Raw genomic sequence first — 6000 nt, forward strand, 5'->3', positions numbered from 1 at the left:
CCATGGGGTAGACAGGTTTTTTTGGTGCACTTAGAAGATACTTCTGAAGCCTTGCCAATTCTAGACTCAGCTTTAGGAATTTTTTCAGACTAGGACGAAGTAACAGGGCATTTTTCCAACTAAGTTAGCTCAAGCTACCCAGCATAATTTAATGGAAAATTACCATCACTTTTGCTATAGCTCAGTATCTCCTGCTCTGTTCTAGTCAGTTGGGCAGATGAATAAGAAAAGACTGATTTTTAAATCAGAGAAGACCTTACTGGTGTTCCTGTGCTGACCATTTGCTAGACTTGTACTTCATCGAGTTATTTAGATTATTCTGAGATAGAGCCAGGCTTCAGATCACTACTGGTGTGGCAGTCAGGCAGTACAGCTGGATAAATGGGCTCTGCATTTTAAATGAACAGGGTTGCTGTTATAGGAGGTATCAAAACAGTTGAAGGAAGGAAGGAAAGGCTGGACTGGGTTGACCAGCTGAAAAAGTAAAGAGAATAACAGTAGCTGTGTAGTAGTCTTGTGGAGTCTGAGCATTTAGTTTGTTGCTACTGGTCAAAATGAAGTTTGGGCCTTTTGTCCCTGTGGTCCCAGTCTGGAAGAACTGAAAGTTTTTGAGAGCAAACCTCTACCTGGAGGAGGTGGGGAGGCTTAGCTTTTGGTCACTAAAATTAAATCCAACTGCTCTGTTCATGACCAGTATGCATGTGCATGTGTGGGGGGTGTACGGGTGTATTTTACCTCAGTGTGACTCATGTTTTATAGCTGTGACTACATTTGCTAAATCGTTCCTCCAAATTTCCCAAATGGGTATAAACCTTCATAGGTTTAAAAGGAAAGGGCTGCCACAAGTTATTAAAGTAAAAGTGGTTAACTTATATCTGTGGCAACAGAGAAGATTCAGTAGACTGCTCCAAGAGAGGTACAGAAAAAACAATCTATTAAAAAAGAGTAGGGAAAGCAGGTCTGTATTCTCTGGGAAAAGTAGGAGGATGGGAGGCCAATGTTTCTAAATGAAGGGTAAGGAAGATGTTACAAGACTGTTGGGAGTCATATCAGAGGGAAATAAGAGAGGGGACTTATCCTGTTAAGATGGTGTTTCTTTAAACAAGATTTAAAAAATATATGCTATAAATACAGCATTCTCTGGAGAGAGAGAACTAGTATATGCACACTGTTCTCCATAGAAAATGAAAAAATCTGGGAACATAAAAACACAGTTGGAAAAAAAGCCTGCCCAGATCAGTCTTGCTGACATACGATCACAAAATGTGCTGTAACCTTCTAGATTACAATAACAAATAAAAGGTAAGTAGCTGTGTGAGGCAGATAATCTTCCAAACCATATTTTGGGACATTAGCAACATTAAAGTTACGGTAGTGCATTAACTCATGGTTTAAAGAGCTATCGTGACATATTTCGATGAGCCAGTACCAAAACTAATTTCTGTTTTTATACAGAACCAATAGCTACAAACGCAATATAAACCTGCAGACCAATAGTTTAGGGATACTCGTTACAAAGCTGCATGCCAAGACACAGCGGTTGGGGAAATGGCAGGTGTCACCTTTCAGTATGTGTCATCATTTGGAGCTTGTCTGATGCTGGTTTCCTGGCACCTCATGTCTTGGAGTTGCTACAACAAAATATTTGTCTTCAGATATCACTACACTGATTATTTCTCATCACGTCATCCAGCAGAGAAGAAAAGGGGAATCTCAGGTTTTACTTGTCTTTTTGTTTCCATGGACACAGTTTTCTAATTCTGTAAGGCATCAAGATCTGCTGCCTTCATTAACTTCTTTCTTGGAACCAACTTCCCTATCAGCTTTTACAAGTCATTGAAATAATTTGGGAAAAAAAAAGGAGAGAAAAGCAAACAAACACAAGACTGAAAATAAACCACATAATATAATTCCATGTAAACAGGAAGTTGTAGGTTAAGGCTGAATAGAAAACTTCGTTTAATAAATTGTCTTAGAGGCAATTTTCTGAGGATGTAACACTATGATTTAATATAAAAGCTCTCTTCTGATGTTTTTTGAAGATAGATTTTAGACTTTTGGGGTTGGTTTTTGCTTGCTAGCACAGCTTGTTGCATATTATATGTAATATACGCTTGTGTGCCTTGCTTGCCAGGAATCTGTGGCAATAAGATAGCTGTGTTTATCAAAAAAAAAAAGAAAAAAAAGAAAAGATGTTCAGGCATTTTCATCTGGAATGCCTCCTACCTAACACCTTGTTAAAGTAACTCTTAGCATTTCCCCATTATTTTACTGTTTCTAAGGGTTACTCCTTCATACGTGCAGAAGCTATTGTTCCTCATGACAGACTAAACCTTTGGCAAGTCTAACATTTAAGAAAGCAAACTCTTAGTGTCCGGTCGTGTAATGAGTTGTTGACTAGCCTTGGGTTTGAAGCAACCACAGAAAGAGCTGCTCAGGGCTAAGGAAAGGATTTGTTCATTGAATGGCAGGGCCAAGCGAACACAATAGGGTCAGGCTCCATCTGCACCATTTGCTGCAGAATTTCCTTCCTTCTCTGCGCTGCGCATCTGCTGGGAGCTGCTGCTTGCCAGCTGCCGGTTCCCACTGTCCCCCTTCTGCCAAAAACCAGCTGAGGTAGGTGGGATGTATTGGAAAACGGAGGTCTGGGAAAGAGGAAGAACTGCACCGAGCCAGAAATATCAGGGATCAGGGAGAGGTGAATGAAAAGGTGGGTGATTTGGTGTGCACCAGAGTCCAAGCTCACTTTTGCAAGGGGTGTCTTGGCTGAGAATAGAGGACAGGAAACAGAAGGATTTGTGAGGAAGGATTTAGAGACAGGAGCCTATAGTATTTAGAATGACAACACTAATATTAAGTAAATTTCGAATTTTACAAATATATTAACAATCTATTTCTATCCAGTGCTGCAGCTCAGTCATAAGAGTAAATGCTAGGCAGTGTTTGAACAATTTTTATGCTGCATTGCCACTGCTGCTTACTTGGCTGCTGGAAGATTTCTACATAAGGAAACCCTAAAACAGATCCTTAAAAAGACACATTGGCCACCAGTCTTGTGGGTAGTGAGTGCGCTGAACATAGCGGATCTGCAGGATTTGTGTCTTTTTCTGTAAACTTTATATGCAGGTGATTAAATCTACAATTTAAGTGTCTTTCGAGGCTAGTAAATATTTCTGAAAGCAGATAAAATGCCTGCTCTATGTGCTTCTTAAAGTAGACTTTATCAAACTTCTAGAAGTATTTGCTTCTGACTAAAGAACAAGAAGTTGTGGCCCAAAGGTTGATTTTTCTGCAAGTGGCATTGCAGTGCCTAAGAGACTTACAGCAAAACCAACACTTCAATTAAAATGATGGTTTCTTCCCATCAAAATGCACACTGCAAATTAACATCAATCCAGCACAGCAAAATTCACTTAATGGAAGATTGGCCTTGTTCCACAGAGGCGTACTCCCCTTCTCATTGCTTTCCAGATACCCAAAGATTTATTGAGGTTGCTCAAAAGAGCTGCTCCTCTTCGAACGCGCCTTACTCACAGCCTGGTCTAGTTGTCAAAACCAGCCTACCCGTACGGAGGCTTGGAGTCCAAGGCTAATAAACCTATCCAATGCATCTAACCTTAAAACTCAGAAGTTTTGCGCTGCAAGAGGCAGATAACATCAGTACCTCTCAAACCCTTAGAAAAATGTGACACACTTTTATCTTATCTTTGTGCCATATCCTGAGCCAGCAGAGGTTCAGTTCCTCCTGGGCAGGAGAGTAAGAACCAGCTAAAGCGTCTGCAGCAGCTGGTTCTGCTCACGCCTCCACCCTGGAGGACCTGAGCTGCTGCTGACAGCTGCACTCTACGTTTTGCAACCCTCCCTTCCCTGAATCATCTCGCAAACCCCAGCGGAGGCCACAGCCACAATTTGAGCGAAAATAATACACACACATATGTCAAGCAGATATTTACAAGTGCTGTTTTGGAACTTGCTTGTCTGCAGAAGTATGAATGAAAATGCATGCATGTTTAGTGTTCTTAAAAGTACGGGTTGTATATCTACTTGCAATTTCTGTGCATATGTGCATCTATACAGCTATGTGAATGTAAGGGAACATTAAACTTAGCATCCAGTTCATATAATAGGGTCTCTAAAAAACAGAAGTCATGAAAATGTTGCTGAGAAGAGACTTTGGTGGTCAGTGTGTACTGCCTCCCATACAAAATAGTTGCGTGTTGCCACCACCAGATCAGGTCAGCCGTTACTTCGTCTAGCCAACTCCTGAAAACCTCCAGGGGTGAAGATCCCTCATTCCTCTGGGCAGCCTTCCTCTGGTGTTGCACTGCCCTTGTGAAGAAGATTTTTCCTAAAGTCTAGTCACAGCTCGTATCCATTGCCTGTGATATTTTCAGGCAAAATAATTAAGACATGAAGCAGGACTTATAAACCCTTCTGTGCTCCAGGTTGCACAGGAATCTGTACTTTAACACAACTAACACTACCGAGCTGGGTACTAAAGCTCGCCTGAGCATGTGTTTGTATGCACAAATCAGGCATCAGCCCTCCTACTGGCTGCTCCATAAATGACTGAAATCATTGTGCATGCTCTAATTGTGTATGTGCTACTCTAACCACCTGGGATCTTGAAAAAACAGGTTTGAAAGTGTGAACATGCGATATCTGTTTCCTTTAAAATCATAATTGTTCCTGGTTTCAGTTTATTGTGCCAAATGCAGCAGGAAGCGAATGTCAATAAAGGGTTTTTAACTGGATGTAGACACTGCTGAGGTACACAAACATTTATTAGAGGTAGTCATGGTAACTAGAACAATGTATTACACAGACTTAATATGCAATTCTTATAAATGTAGTATTCCACTGCTCCAAAGGCAGAAACTTCTGACCATTCCACATTCTGAACTGCCTATTCAAAATTGGTGTCAAATACATTATTGGGAATAAACTTTTAGAAATCGAAGAAGAGTTAAAACTAGTTGTAGGATTGCTTAAGTTCAAGAATCAATTTAAAATTCACATTTCAGAGAGAGGGAACTATCTCATTCTTCATCAGAAAATGATAACCTGAGTTAAAAGCCTCACAGGCATGTTATGAAAACATTTCCAGGATCAGATTATCTTAGATTTATACTATTTATCTTCCTTCAAGCCAGAAATTTCTCTCTGCTGAGAACAATAGTCTGACTTAAATTTGTTACTTCATTGATTGGTGCATTCAAATTTCACAATGAACTGACATCAACACTTGCTGTGAAAACTGCCTGCAGATGCAGAGCTGGGTGTTTGTCCCTGAACTTCCACCAACAGACCGTACAAATATTTCTGTGTCGAAGAATCTCTCCTGTGTGACAAAACCCCACACCGTTCTAGTGATAGGGCTTTAATTAAGTCTCTCTTCTGAGATCAGCAGAACCTGCTCTGCCTGATGTGAGAATCTGCTGTCATCTGCTTTTGCCTCTGGTCATCATTAGGAGAATGAAAGCCTTAAAATCAGTCAAAGCAAATGAAAATGAAAAAGTAAAAGTACTTTCCAGAATGTTTAAAATAATTTTCCCCTTAGGAACATGAAAAACCCTCTGGTTCCTTGCTGAATTTTATTTTGTCCAGTATCACATATGAATGCTGACTTGTTATGACTAGGTGCTTAAGAAGTCAAGTTGACAGATTTGTCATTAATCATAGAAAAACAATAACATAAGCATATTCTCTTAGAGGAAACTCTCCTCCATCCCAATTACACTCACTCATTTTTGCAATACCTTATGTAGGTACTAGAAATAGAGGCTAATTCTGCATGTCTCAAGCTAAAGACTGCCCTTTAATCTCTTAAATCTGAAGTGAGACCGATGAGAAGTGTGATGCGTGGGTGTGAATGTGCATGTCAGGACATAACCCTGCAATTCCCTTCGTCTTTCTTCAGAACTGAACACTGAATTATGCACAGCTTCTAATCTCCAAATGGTTCAGATATTCGAATCCTTATTAGTATCACTATCTCAG

This window comes from Haliaeetus albicilla, chromosome 28 (genome assembly GCF_947461875.1).
Source record: "Haliaeetus albicilla chromosome 28, bHalAlb1.1, whole genome shotgun sequence".
NCBI classification, from domain to species: domain Eukaryota; kingdom Metazoa; phylum Chordata; class Aves; order Accipitriformes; family Accipitridae; genus Haliaeetus; species Haliaeetus albicilla.